Source organism: Amblyomma americanum, chromosome 2, assembly GCF_052857255.1.
Source record: "Amblyomma americanum isolate KBUSLIRL-KWMA chromosome 2, ASM5285725v1, whole genome shotgun sequence".
In the NCBI taxonomy this organism is placed as follows: Eukaryota; Metazoa; Arthropoda; class Arachnida; order Ixodida; family Ixodidae; genus Amblyomma; species Amblyomma americanum.
In genome coordinates, this window is record NC_135498.1 from 14,945,179 (window position 1) to 14,960,878 (window position 15,700).

Below are 15,700 nucleotides of genomic sequence, written 5' to 3' on the forward strand. Positions count from 1 at the left end.
AACCTGTTAAGTTGGCTTCCGCTCGTGATAATACTTACGCTACTGGAATTCAGTGAGACGGCGACAGGTGCACGCGTTGTCAAGGTAACAACCTTAGGCTGTCTCGCCTCATAAAACACGCAGACTTCGTCTATAAATTCTGTTTTAAACATTTCATGTTCCTCCATTAGACGGGCATGTCACATTGCGGTGAAGACAGCTTAATACTTTGGAAATCGGTTCATCCTGTCCTTCCTAGGCTATGCTTTAGCGATATCAGGATGTCTTTTTTAAAGTGCGTTAACATTAAAAATAGTAACAAAATTGAATATGGATTTTTTATTTTGTTTCCCGGCTAGCACCTCGCGACGGCCGTAAGTGATCACTCCGGAGAAGGGTGCTCGTCCGCATGGTTTTAACTAGCGCGGGAAAGCGCACTCAAAAGCCTCCCATGCACCTGCTTGATGCACTGCAAATCTACATCACTCGTAGCTCAGGCGGGAAAGCACATCCGCGCAGTTATTTAAGCCCCGCTTTCTGCTCCCACCACTCTTTGCCTTCTTGCGGTTTGCTCATCGTTCGGCATAAAATGCGGTAGCGCGGGCCAGGAGCCGATAAGAGGGTGCGCTTTCGAGAATGTGGCTACGTGACCAGTGACCTCGTGGTAACTTTGTGGTAATATGATCTGCGTGGGCCTGGGACCCGACCGGGCAGAAATGTGGGTGTTTTTTCTTGTTGCGTGTACAACAGAACCCCGTTATAGTAAACACGGTTGTACTAGTAAAAGCTCTGACATAGAAAAGTGAAACTGCGGTTCCATTTCGGATTCCATAGACGACTGTACATTTTTTTTTTTTTGGTTATGATGAAGATTTTTTTCAAAGAAAACTTTATTGTAAAGAGAGTGTTGCCATGGCAACGCGTTTTCTGTAAAATGATGACGCCTGGACACGCACGAAGTCTAGGACCGCGATGCCAGTATTCGGAGTCAAATGAATACCAAAAACAATAAAAGGACGATTTTTAAAGATGGCTTCACCACTGAACTGGGAAGTTGAGAGAAGAAGCCAACTTTTTGAAGGCCCTGGGGCCGTGAGGCAAAGCACGCCGCGCACAAAAAACAAACAAGAAAAGTAAAGCTGGCTGTTGCCGTAAAAACAAGGCGGCGCGGGTCGCCGAGAAAGGGAAGACAGTAAAAGTGCAGTGAGGAGTAGGGAAAGGAAGGAAAGGGCGAACGTTGTCAGCACGGCAGCCCGAAGCACGGGGAAGCGGCGGCAAGAAGTGGAGGCGGTTTTGCAGCGCTTGACTGTGACGCGCATTTCTTAGCCGTTGCTTCTTTAATGGCGGTGAGGCTGCAGGAGACGGCGCCGTGTTCACTCAAAGCTTTGGCTTTCACACGAAATCAAACTAGCGTCATATTGGTCAAACGTTTGACCAACGCAGTTCCCACTTCACTTCGAGTTATTGATCAATTCGCTCTCGCCCTACCATAAGCTTGCCGTCCCGGTTAGCTCAGTTGGTGAAGCGGTGGTCCCGGGTTCGAACCCCGGATCAGGGCGAATTTTTCTTTAACTACGAAGTTTCTGAGAAAGCCGTATAGCTTTCCTTTGTAGCCGTGTGGCTGCGCTCGGGTGGATGTCAGTGAGTAATTGCTCCCTTATTAGCGTCATATTCGTAGCCGCGTTATATTCGTGCAAATGCAGTTCTTCCACAAGACGTAATCGTAATTGAAAGCGTGATAGCATAAAATTTAATAACTGAAAATAAATAGTTATCACTAAGGGACATTAAGAGCGGGATGCAAGGCATTTATGATTGTTTCTTTCACAAACACTTTGTGTTTTAGAAAGTAGCCAATTAATTACCAGAGAGAACATCCTCAGAGCCATGCCATCACTGACAACAGATGTAGTAAGGATCCTAATAGAGTACAGATTTTTGCTGGTCCGAGTCACTTTACTGTAGAGGGGCTCTACTGTATTTGTTCTCTCAAAGCACGTTCCGCAAAGCAGCAGCACTTGGCTATAACAGCAGACTCTTAAAAATGAAAAGATGGTGCGGTACGGGGGTAATGATGCGGTAAAGATCGGCGCGTTAGTTGACTGTGGACAGATTAAGAAAATCGTGGGGATAGGTTTGCCGCAGCTGGCACAGGACAGGATTACTTGGAGAGACATGGGAGCGGCCTTTGTCCTGCAGCTCCCTTACAATAATTTCTTTAGACAGTCTATAGACTGTCCATTGACTTTTGTCTATGAAGTCCATACACTTTCTATGTATAAACCCTGAAGACTAGTTCATAGGCGAAAGAAACTATACAGACGATCTTTAGATTTGTGGCCATACAATTTTAGCAGACTTTTGTCTATGGATAGTCTACAGACTATGAATAAACAAAATGAAATATCTATAGAAAGGCAATAGAGTCTACAAGAAGTCTATAGACTCTTTATAGACCATATTGTAAGGGAGTGGGCGTAGTCAGGCTGATGATGATGATGATGGACGGACAAAGCAGTGCTTTACACCTAGAGGGCAATCGCCGAAGCGGCAAAAGCGCTTTCTTCCGACGGCCGTGCGAGCACGTGCGTGAACACGTGCATGGCGACAGAGGGTCTGCGGCGGCCATTTCGGGGTCACGTGGCGTCGGGTCAGCGCTCGGCCGAGCGCGTCGCTCTTGTCGAGAGCCGCCGCTTCCCTCAACGCTTTCACGCGAAGGCTAGCGGTATCGCCGCGATAGCGGAAGTCCCCACCAAACGAAAAAAAAAAGAGTCAGTGCGAGCGGCAGCTCTGAACACATCTCGTTGCTTCCGTTATCGAAGGCCAGCTAGTGGTGCGCTTGTAGACACGGTTTTGCATACTCACTCAGCTGCACTGTCAACCCGGTAATGGGTGTTGCGGGAGGAGATTGCGGAAGGAAGGCCGTCGAGGCTGCGTGTGCTTAAATAAGGATATAGACACCAAGGTTGCAGGTTCTGCATCGTTTATTTTTTGCTGTTAGCGGTGCTGAGGGTCTTAGGAACGGCAGAACGGGAGATGTGGCTGTGGCCGAGAGTGGTCTAAGTAATTTATTGCGGGTACTGTTTTTTCCTGAAATTCTGCTTCGCGCTGAAACGTAAAACAACAGCTTACAAGTCACGTGAGCTCACAAAACGATGTTTTTGCTGCTCCGTGTACTGCCGCAAGAGCGAGTGACATATGCCGTGATTCTCTGCACTGTAGTTGAACGTCACAGCCCGCACAAACAGAGACAGAAACGCTACGAGAAGAAAAAAAAGAATTGGCTGGCGACCATACGATGTGATGCGACAAATCGGCCTTAGCAGCAGAGGTGGTACGTTTTGTTTTCTCACTGATGGCTTTTCTAGAAAATGACTGCAGCACAAAAATGGGGCGAGAGAAAAAGAAGGAATGAGGACGAGAGCTGACTTCCAACACGCTGCATTCGTTACCTTGCGAACACTATCGTCGTCAAGAGAAGCAAAGAACGCGTCACGCGAGAAATCATTCGCGAGTTTGAGTTTTCGAATAGGGTCATCCCCGCCGCGGTGGCTCAGTGGTTAGGGCGCTCGACTACTGATCCGGAGTTCCCGGGTTCGAACCCGACCGCGGCGGCTGCGTTTTTATGGGGGAAAAACGCTAAGGCGCCCGTGTGCTGTGCGATGTCAGTGCACGTTAAAGATCCCCAGGTGGTCGAAATTATTCAGGAGCCCTCCACTACGGCGCCTATTACGTCCTTTCTTCTTTCATTCCCTTCCTTATCCCTTCCCTAACGGCGTGGTTCAGGTGTCCAACGATATATGAGACAGATACTGCGCCATTTCCTTTCCACCAAAAACCAATTATTATTATTATTATTATTATTAATAGGGTCATCCTATTCTAAAATTCCCTATCGGACACCTGAACAAATTATTGTACTGAATAGGGGGGGGGATACTGTGTGCGCACCCCTTCCATTGCCCTTTCCGACAAAGAGCTGGCCTTTCTGCGCATGTTCAGTTGCAATAATTTGAAAGATTGTGACTCTGTTTCCCTCCTCTCTTCCGTTTTTAATCCCCTCATTCCCTTCCCCAGTGCAGGGTAGCCAACCGGAAGCCTTTCTGGTTCACATCCCTGCGTTTCCTCCTCTCCTTATCTATCTTGCGTCGGACAGCGTATACATTCACGCCAACCGCTCACAATAAACCTTTTGAAAGTCAGCGCTTGTCCGCTTGCCTTCTTCATCGGTCGTTCTGTTTAAATGCTGCAATCATTTTCTCTGAAATGAGTACCAACATGACCAACTCGCCTCTTTAATCGCCTTCCAAATGCGTCTTTGAATTTAATTTCGCCGTCGCTTTTCCCTTTCACCATTGCGTGGTGTTCTGGAGGGTGGTTGTGGGTGAATGCCCTCATGAGATAATAAAACAGTGCTGTAAGTTTGAAATATATTATCAAAACGCACTGTAACATATCTCTCATATATAGTTCTATAGTTCCTAATACGCGGCCCTGCTTTTCGTTATAACCGAAAAAAATAAAGGAAACGAATCGGAAACTGAAAATTTGGTGCCTATACTCCTTTAATGGAGCCTCGAAAGGCCAATTGTTGACGATGGAGTGACATTTCCTCAGCCATAGTAAACGGGCATGTGAGCTAAGGGGGTGCACCTTTCAGGCGCAGCGCGAGCAAGTTCGCAGTCATTGCGCAGTTGTGTCTTAGCGTGCTATGTCTTATCTTGTTTGGTCGAGATACGTTCCTTATTACACTCCCATAGGCTGTTCGTTCCGGGCTAAGATCACCTGTATACCATAGAAGTCATAACCACGTTATCCAGACTTAAAAAGCTCGCAGTGACGCTTTCCGGAATTCTTTCTCCACACAGCTAATTGAAACGTGAAATACATTACCAAAGCGAATTGTGTAGCAACGTGACGTGGCTGAATTCGAGCGCTCTCTGGATGTTAATTTCTGCGAATGTGATTTTTTAAGCTGATGCAGCTGTGTTTGAGAATATAGCTGTTTTCCTTCAACGAACCGTGATTTTCTTCCCCACGCTTCCTTCCTAAGGACCCTCTCAGGAGGCTGACAATACTGTTAAACAAATAAATTTAGTAGCGCTTCAGCTTTCAGTGGTGGGACGTACACAGGTTTTCCCCGTGGCAACAATATACAAGTCGCGGAGCGCGGATGGCGTTTAAAATTCGAGAAGGGGCTGAAAAGAGTGCTTGAGTGCCCTTGAGGTGATAATGAAAGTTTGCAAGGTTTTTATTTGCTTTCACAGCTAGAGCCTCGCGCACGCAGACTCAAAGAGGTGGCGGAGCCACTTCATTGGACTTAACAGTGGGTGTGAAAAAACGCACTGACTAGAAAACGGGGCAAAATCAGCAGCTGCCTAATGGTTGAGCTGCATACTGTAGGATGTAACCCGAGGGGGTTATTACCCTGCGCGTGCTCTCTGGCGCCCCGTCATTATGTATTAGCGACGTCATTATGTATCGCATGTCGTTTTGTGACGTTGCATTGAGCAGGTGGTGGCTTATCTGACAGCCTCTGTTCCGTTATCTAAACTGTCATTACAACGTATGACTTTCATCGCAATAAATACCGCCGAAATCTCTGCTCATCCGGGTTTCTACGGTGACGTCACTAACGACATCAGGAACCACGCTGAGAGCGCATGAAGATACCAGACCTCGCCGAGGGCGCTTTTCCTATGCTTGCGATAGGGCATGCAACACAGTGAGCACGGGGTCTAGGAATCCCGAGCTCCGCTTTCTGGAGGAAAACATATTGCGCGCGAAAGCGACTTCAGCGCCTCTTTGAACGCGCATCGCTCCCGCTCTGAGGAGAGAACCTCGACACGTGGCGGGCAGGCCCGGTATGTGTCTCGTGACTTTTCGGCCGTCAAAATAGCCGTGTTTTCCGTCTCCGCTGCCCGCGCCTCGTCTTTCAAACCCGTGACTCAGTGGAGACTGCGGACCCTTTTGTTGCGCAGGCCGTCGCTCGCACGTATGCCGCGGTCGGAGCAGAAAGACGCGCTTCGCTCTCTTGGCGGGCTCAGCCCGTATTGCGAGATTCCCTCCGCGTTGCGCAAACGGAAGTCTTCTGCTTCCCACTCCGGACGCGATGGAAGCGAGAAGGAGGATGCGACGACGTTATACATTTCGACGAAGGCCCCGCGGTCTTCGCGCTTTTTGCGCGCCCACTCCCTCTCACGCTTCGCCTTCTTGCCACATTCCACTCTCCCCCCAACGCCTTGACGCGGCGCTCTCTGCAGATAAAAAGTGTCTTGACTGTCTGTCACAGAGGGCGACGCACGGCTCGCACCCTCAGCCACTGACACTTCACCCGCTCACTCTTCTTGTTTGCTTTTCTCTTCTGTGACGCTGACTCCTCTTTGACGGCGCTGCCGCTTAAACCTCCGCTGTCAAGCGGACGCGCGCTTCGCCAGAGCGTCTTCCAAAAAGAAAGCGCTTCGGCTCGGCGCTGTGTCTTCGTCGCGTGTGCACCCGCTGCTGTTTGCCCGTTACGGTCAGATTCACTTACCAAAACCGAACCGCGCGCGCCATGGTCGAGAACGGTGTCGGGAACTGCGCAGATTATTTTCGTCCGGTTGAGAGAGAGAGAGGGTTCTGGGAGGGTATCCACCGACACTGTGAGAGGAACAGCAGCCTCTAGAGCAATGCTGCATCACTTGGCGCGCACGCAGATCCTGCTGCTCCTCGTGGAGCGAGGGATTTTTGTCTTTTTTTATGCGCTCTCACTTCCACTTGTCGCATCAGCCTTGCTTGAACATTTCCGCTATGTCACGAATACGGTGACACTGCCAACGTTTCTGACAGCTAGGTTTCCAACTAATCATAACATTAAACACATAAACTAATCGGTTTACACTTTTTACCTGTAGAGCGACGCATTTAGAAGAAGGGAACAAACGTAATGGTGTCTTTCCTCGACTTTTGCGAGGACAAAGGCATGAAATATTTTCTTTATGAACACTTGTACAGGTGCCCGCAGGAAATTTTCTATGTACGGAATGAATGAATGAATGAAACTTTTTTTGTGAAGCAAGAAATTGTGAGTGGAGTACTTAGTCCAGGACCCCTTGGAAGTGGCTGCCTGTATCGCCCGTTGAATCAGTGCTTTTTGAGCCTCCAGGCATGAGCTGACCAGCATCCCCTCCCACTGCTTTTCGTAATCTCTAGTTCCTGGTTCTTTTGGAATTCCTACGCCATACGACAAGGATTCGAATATTCCTAAAAAAAAAAAGGACATTTATCTGAATATAACGTGTGCTTTTTCCTATCTAGAAGGCTAATGTGTGCACTGCTTTGGAGTTCGCCTAACGCTACTACTTCCTTCTGGGTGAGCTCTTTGTGAGCCACGTATATTCCTCTCTAGTCTGTAACGTTCTAACAGCTATCGGTATGTGGTTAGCCTTTCGCACTCTCCTCACCATCCTGGGTTAACGCCCGGTAACTAAGTGCCCGGGCTGCAACGTGGGCGCCATTGTTATCCGGAGAGCCTCGCGAGCAGTGACCATTTCTATCCTTCTGGAGTTTTGCTTCAGGATTGTTGCCGCCTTCTTGGCAGCTCTACCTTAATTTGATGAGGTTTCTGCAGGCGCCTTGCGAGTGATCACGATTTGGTTATTTGTAACTACCTCGGCTAGCGCTATCGCTATCTCCTCGGCTTCCTCCGCTTTTCCACGGCTCTGCATGCTATCTCGATCAGCAGCTACGCTTTTTGTGCCGACACTTTAAAAAGGTTTCCAGGTCTACCGGTTTGCGTACAGAGCCATAGCGTGCGTCTCTCATAGCATCTTCAGCATTCCGAATCCATCGAGGGTGATTAGTACTTTAATTCGCACCCGCGCACTGTTCAAATATTTATTTGATGCGTTAGGAGTGGTTAGCCGCGGAAGCCGCGTATCGACGGAGGCGAAACTCGGAAGACGGCCCTGTGCTATGTAATGTCAGTGCACGTTAAAGATCCCCTGGTGGTTGAAACTAATCCGGAGCCTCCGACTATTGCGCCTTTTTTTTATTACTTCTTTCTTCACCCTCTCCCTCGCGTTGCGGTTGAGTTGTCTGCAGAGATTGAGCGCCTGGAGCGACGCCTCGGTAACTACGACTGCTATCTTTAAGGCCAGCGGGTCGCGCGTTTGAGACCCGTGGTAGTAGTTTAGATTGTTAGAAAGGACAGACGTGTTCACTGTATAACCTTTTCCGGACGGCCGAGACACGGCTCGTTTTGCTGCCTGTTAACGCGCGGCACTTCCGCGCGGTACATATACTAGGCGGCAGCTGAGTTCTTAGTCAAGCTCGTCTGCACAGCAGCGTGTTGTTGGCAGCTGGGGCGGGTTTCGGAGTCGTGTTTACCGACCTTCGCGTACATGTCGTCGCTGCCCGTCCGAAGCTGTCGCAACACTTTCTCCGCGCACTCGAGAGAGCTAGCTAGGGTCGCCGTCGATAAGCGCCGGGGGCTGTAGTATATAGCCTAGAGAAGGCTAAGGTGTTTAGCAGCGGAACCTATGGAGCGACCGCCTTGTCGGAGGGAAAGAAGCTATCGCGTCGGCCAAGGAGACGACTGTTGAACGGAGACAACGGATTGGTGAGGCAAACAGGAGAGCTGCAGCAGAATTCGCATCGGCCGCCTTTCCAGAACGACTCAGTCTTCGTAGTTTGAAGTTTCGGCTTCGGCGCAAAAAGCAATAAATAGGAGAAAAAAAATTAACAAGGACGCCTAAGTACAAAGTACTAAGCACAACTGCTAGCGCCGGAAATAAATGAGAAAATGGTTGTTCTTTGTGTGCGTACAAGAGGAGCTCCTTATATTTCGGGATGAAGTAATAAATAAACAAGCTTGGAGACGCAGACAATGTCTGACACTGATGCGAGGCCATGAGGCGGAGCAAAGAAACCATGGAGCGCATTCTAACATAGATATCTAAAGTGTATAAGGTCTCTTTACATCCAACAAACGTAGGAATCGCAGAAAGCCAGGAGGGGAGGTTTGCGTTTTAAAAACTCCCAGAAGCACTTTTTAGAGAAAGTAGAGATAGTAAGAACAAGTTATAGAGGACCGATCAAAAGCGACAGATTCTAATTGATAAAGCGGTCACTGTCGCCGCTACGTTATTAAACAGCGAACGCTTACACATATAACGCCTGACCGCGAAAGCCACGAGGTAAACGCGGAACTTTGCAACGTGCTATTAACTAACAAACATTTATATCGCTCAGTGTCGACACTCAGGCGATAACGGCTGAAAATCCAAGTTCACTGCCTCTTGGAGCTTTTCACTCGAGCGTGTGTAACATGTGTGCTGTATACGCAGTGCGTTAAACAGTCGACCACTCAAAAACCGAATCCTTCCTCCTCGGCTTTTGTCACCAGGCGGTTGGTTCGTGAGTGATAGCAGGCACAGCTCACTTGACATCGCGAGTGTTTTCAATGGGGCGCCCCGCTGAGAACGTGACGTCACGAAGCTCGCGAAGGGCGTGTCGTGACGAAACAAGAGAAGCGAGTGCGTGTGGTTAGCCTCATCTATCCGGCTGGCGCAACCATTTGATAAGCCATGACCGATTGCGCTCGCCGCGCACGCTGCGTTATTTAGTAATGTGTCATGTCCTCCTCAGGCACGTGTCTGCCACGTGTTTTAGCGCGTGCTAAGTTCTGCTAGGGCGGAATGGACTCTATACGGTTGTTACTAAGCGCTCGCCTGTTGAGTCCTCCTCGTTCATCCTCCCTCGGTTCGCCCACACGATGGCCTTTAACGTGAATGTTAGCGATGACTAGTTTGTCTGGCGACCTCCGAGATAACCCGAGCGGGCGCATTTGAAGCACGGGGTGTTCCGGACACTTAGGCGCGTTTGAGCGTCGCATCGCCGCCCTTTTAAGTGATCCTCGACGGTCGGAAACTGAAGCTTGTCGTCAGAGGACGAGGAGCAGCACAGAGATGAAGTTGCCCTTATCAGGAACGATAAGGGCCGCGAAGACCCCTTACTTTAACAAAGTCGCCATTCGCATAATGATCGCTTTGTCCTTTACTCGCATCCTCGGTGGTTGCGGCATTCGGCTGCTGAGCACGGGGTCGCGGCACCAAATCCCGCTACCGCATTCCGATGGGGGCGGAATACAAGAGACGCGTGTGCGTTGTGCGATGCGAGTGGGCGTTAAAGAGACCCAGGCGGTCGCATATTGCGCCCGTACTATGGAGCTTCAAGAAATGAAAAATGAAAACTGGTTTTTGGGGAAAGGAAATGGCGCAGTATCTGTCTGTCTCACATATCGGCGGACACCTGAACCGCTCCGTAAGAGAAGGGGTAATAAAGGAGGGACTGAAAGAACAAAGGAAGGAAGAGGTGCCGTAGTGGATGGCTCCGGAATAATTTCGACCCCCTGGGTATCTTTAACGGGCACTGATATCGCACAGCACACGGGCGCCTCTGCGTTTAGCCTCCATCGAAACGCGGCCGCCGCGGTCGGGTTCGAACCCGGGAACTCCGGATCTATAGCCGGGCGCGCTAACCACTGAGCCACCGCGGCAGGTGCGCTTCAAACAGCGAGAGAGGTTACGGACGTAGAGAGAGAGACGTTGAAGGCGCTGTACAGTGTGGAAAAGAGAAGCGGCTGATTGCGGCGGGATTTAAAACACCTGCAGCAACCCACGTCACCAGCGCCAGTCAGGTGCCAGAGAAGCGGGGGTGGGATACGTTGCCCAGTCGATGGGAAGGTCCCAGCGCTCTGTGTAGGGCGTGCTGGTGCCTGTTCCTCTCCTCCGGTACTTGGACGGTTGTCATCACGCGCATCGCTACAAAAAAACCCTTGAAGAAAGCCGAGCTCGCTTTTAAGCTAAAAAAAAGAAACACTGTCTGTGGCGAAGTCTCCTCCAGGCTGGAGTGCAGTTGCTACAATCTCTTAGACACCCTGGAATGCGCTACACTTTGCTCGCAGCGCATTCCAGGCCTACATCTCACAACATCAAGAGATCAAGGCCTACATCAAGAGATCGACTCTGAATTTTTTTTGGTGACATATTGAGCGCGTAGAACGTCGATAGCTTGCCGCACCAAAGCAGATTACAAGTAGAATCATCTACTTATCTAGAGCTTGGACAATAGCATACATTTTTGTCCAGGTATAAAAATATGAAAAACCAGAACAGCATCGTTTGATTGTGATCATGTGGACATCAGCTGTAATGTTTTCTGCTGGTTACATACAGAAAGAAGTGCTTTTCCTTCGTTTTGGTAAGCTAAACAAGAAAATTATGTAAACGAGCGTTTGCTGTTCAGTGCGAATGTGTCGTGGTCGCCAAACATATTCAGATAATAATAATAATAATTGTTTTTTTGGAGGGAAAGGAAATGGCGCAGTATCTGTCTCATATATCGTTGGACACCTGAACCGCGCCGTAAGGGAAGGGATAAGAGAGGGAGCGAAAGAAGAAAGGAAGGAAGGAAGGAAGAGGTGCCGTAGTGGAGGGCCCCGGAATAATTTCGACCACCTGGGGATCTTTAACGTGCACTGACATCGCACAGCACACGGGCGCCTTAGCGTTTTTCCTCCATAAAAACGCAGCCGCCGCGGTCGGGTTCGAACCCGGGAACTCCGGATCAGTAGTCGAGCGCCCTAACCACTGAGACACCGCGGCGAGTGATGATGATGATGATAAATTGTTTTTTAACGCTGTAGTGTTAAGGGTCCCGTTACGCAGAAAATCTGGCGTCGGCGTTGTGAGCGAAAAATCCCGAGCATGACTGGCAGATGGTGCCCAGAGAGCAACCTAGGAGGCAGGTGGGTCACCTAGGTCACCTGACCTTGCGGCGTCATCACAACCTGGCCGCCGGATAGTGAGCAAACTGGCCAACGTGACATCTGGCAGTTAAAACAATGCTTAACCGCTGCACGACTGCACCAGGAAGGGTATGAAGACTCCCAGGCATCTATATGAATTTAAAGTAGTGAATGACCTGCATTTATGGCAATTTACTCATTACACTAATGTCATGCGCTTAAGGCGGAGTGTGTCTCCTCCATTTTTTTTTCATGAGGTTTAACGTCTAAAACCGACTTAGTCTATGAGGGACGCCGTAGTAGAGGGCTCCGGATAATTTCAACCACGTGAGGTCCTTTAACGACACTGACATTGCACACTACACGGGCATCTAGCGTTTCGCTTCTATCGAATTGTGACTGCCGCGGCCGGGAGCGAACCCGCATCTTTCTGGTCAGCAGCCGAGCGCCCTAACTACTGAGCCACTGCGGCGGCTTCCTCCTTGTGACTGCACAGTTACGGCCCGCAAGAAGTTACAAATCCTGGAGGAAAATGAAGTGCCCTGTCCTCACGACCTCAGACTTGTTGAGCCTCTAAGGTGCTGTAAGTACTCCACTTTTAAGACTCGGTAGAAAACCTTGTGGCCCGATAACGTTTGATCAAGATTGTGAATCACAGCGTTTGTAGAAACGATGCACGCAGAAAAAGAAAGAAAGCTTTTTTCTAGGAGTTTGGCATGCATGCTTAGGCCTCGTGTTCGAGCGCAGCGGGAAGAGTGCATACAGCCGTCTGCGACTCGTCTTTACAGAAGCGCGCATCGCGACTGGGGGGTCTTTTTTTTCTCCGAATCTCGGAAACTGTCCTGCTCCTGGGTTGACCTTGATAACGCCCAGTTCTTCTTGGAGTCGGCCTCTTTTTCCTGAAACTGCAATCGGAGACAACCTCGGGGCACGATGGATGGCAGAGGTTTCTCAGTACAAGCGGGGATCTGGGCTCTTTTTTCCGTGCGCAGCTGAAATCTGACAAAATGGAAACGGCTCGAGGAACGACCGAGATGACGTTTTGCCACGTCACTGTCTACCTCGTCACTGTCTTCCTCATCGTCAACGCTGCAGGAGGCACAGCTTGTACGAGCTATCTCGTCTTTGAAGCACCCGCTATGGAAACGCGCCCGAGACGCTATGGAAACGCGCCTGCCTCCAGCGGCTTCTGGTATTAGGGTGTCGCGCCTCTCTTTTTTCTTCTGCGCTTACAGGAGTGCCGTCGCGAGTGCAGAAGATGACGATAGTTGGCGATGATTGATTGCGTCGTCTGTGTGTTGTGTGCGCAGGGCGGGCAGGGAGGTTTGACGGGTGCCGGATAAGATACGTCGGCCGACTCCGCGGCGGTACCATCGAGTACGGCTCCTGTGGGGGAGGGGGGGGGGGGGGGGGGGCGAAGAGAGTGCACATCGTGCGGGGCATTTGGTTTCTGGGCGCGCCGTCAGCGTTCTTGTCGCTCGGTCGCGCGACCCACCAGCAGACGGAGGTGAACGTCCTCGCCGCTGGCATCCACGGCCGGGGAATCCCCTCAGCGCTCAAGTGGCGGCCCGCACCACCGATGGCGTCACGCAGACTCGACATACATAGTGCACCCGTCCCCTCTGTCAGTCTGTACTGTGGGAGCCAGGAAAGAAGGCAGTCGGACCACGCTTATAAACATTTTGTAGGCTGTCTATGGAGTTCTTGTTGATTTTTCGCAGTTATGCAGATAAATGCATGTTTGCAGACGTTGCACACACTGAATACGTAAGACTAAGATGTGTCTTCACTGGCAAATTAACAGGAAAAAAGAAATCCGAGCCACGAAGATAGACATCAGAGAGGAACAGCACCTGTATTCTTTGTTCTCTATCTTCGTGGTCGGTCTTTCCCTTGCTCTGCTAATTAACCGTTTACTAACATGAACCAACTAGCCTGGCAACGTGTTTTAAGTTGTGTCTATCTCTTATCCTAGTCTAAATCAAAAAGGAAGAAATAGGCTTGGGCAGGGCAAGATAACCGCTGGCCCTTAAGGGTAACGGAGTGGATTCCAAGAGAAGGCAAGCGTAGCAGGGGGCGGCAGAAAGTTCGGTGGGCAGATGAGATTAAGAAGTTTGCGGGCATATGATGGGCGCAACTGGCAAATGACACGGTTAATTGGAGAAACATGGGAGAAGCCTTTGCCTTGCAGTGGGCGTATTCAGGCTGATAATGATGATTTATTAGTGTCTACTTGAGATCTACAAACTCCTTGAAGGTAAAAATCTATTGCGAAGTATTTGCTGTTTTGTCTAGGTTTGTAGAATCTACACAGAGAAAATATAACATTACTTTTTTGTTTTACATGCGGTATGTAGACGTTCTTTATACTCAGGTTTTTTTTTAATTTTTTTAATGCAGCGTATACTGTATATAGACTGGTTATTTTCTGTACAAATTTCGCTATGGCTCGCCTGGCACAAGGCGCTTTCCGGTCCCCTGTTCCTCCACCAGCGGTGCCTCAGCAACAGGGCAAGGTTGCAGTTGCGCGGGACGCTGCGGACCGTCACGTGGCAGCAGCAGCAGCCTGGCCGGTGTCTCTTTTCCTGTCGAATCAGCCGAGCGCGATACGTGCGCCCAGGCCACTGCTGACAGCGCGCTCAGCCGTGGCTATCGAACGCCGCACAGTGCCGCTTCTCCGCAGACTTAGCGCAGATAGGCGCTGAGGAGGCATCGCAGGAGTCGCCACTGATGCCCGTGCAAGGACGATTCACTTTCGCCGCATACACTACCCAGCGCTGGTTCGACGCTGACGCGCCTTATGCGTTAGCTGCGAGAGTGGCTGTGCTTTCCGCGCCTGTGAATTCTTAAAATTCTGTTGTACCCGCCGCGGTCGCTCAGTGGTTACGGCACTCGGCTACTGATCCGGAGTTCCCGGGTTCGAACCCGACCGTGGCGGCTGCGGTTTTATGGAGGCAAAACGCTAAGGCGCCCGTGCGCTGTGCGATGTCAGTGCACGTTAAAGATCCCCGGGTGGTCGAAATTATTCCGGAGCCCTACACTACGGCATCGCTCTCTTCCTTTCTTCTTTCACTCCTTCCTTTATCCCTTCCCTTAAGGCGTGGTTCAGGTGTCCAACGATATATGAGACAGATACTGCGCCATTTCCTTTCCCCCAAAACCAATTATTATTATTATTATTATTATTATTATTATTATTATTATTATTATTATTATTATTATTATTATTATTATTATAATAAATTCTGTTCTTCGATTCTCTCTAATTTTCTTTACATCTTGCTTACTGTCTTGCCTGTGAACACGTAAAGTCAGCGGGAATATAAAGGTGAGAAAAAGAGCGAGACAGATTGAATATTTAATGAAGAACAGATATTTTCGTCAGCATTTAAAAAGCGCTGAAATGCTACTCTGTGTTGGAGAGGGGTTTCGGGAGAAGAAGGTGCTAAGAGAAGGGTGCAGAAAAGAGTTGTACAAAATAATAAAAGACAATAAAAACATGCGGTCTTTGAAATGGGGTGAATGCACATCTATGGGAAATGCGAAATGGTTTCAGGATTAGTGAAGCCCAATGCACTGTATACGTGAGCAGCGAAAAAGTTCAATGCACGGATTAAAGTTATCAGTCTCGTGTCGGCCGAACAAGACTACTAGATTTATCCTGGTGTGATGCTCTCCAAAAACAGTACTGGTGAACAATAAAAGAACCAAGGGGGCAGCTACGCTCATGTGCATTCTGTTCAACCTTGTTGTAAACGGGAACTGTTTTTGAGCACTTTATGTTATGTCGGGTTTAACGTCCCCAAGCTGCGCGTTGTACTGCAGGTTAAGCCTGAACTTGTCAAATTCGTATCGTTTTCGACGGTGAAGTGCTTTTTTTGTTTCCCAAAACAGTCAACAATACTTTAACATCATTATGCTGAAGTGATGATT

The 15,700-nt window shown here is 49.4% G+C and overlaps 1 protein-coding gene across 2 annotated transcripts in view; it reads right to left on the bottom strand.

Annotated features, from left to right (window-relative positions):
- The window catches only part of LOC144120636 (uncharacterized), a 40,198-nt gene that overhangs the window by 6,232 nt on the left and 18,266 nt on the right, over positions 1–15,700 (bottom strand). The gene's annotated exons all lie outside the window — the stretch shown is intronic.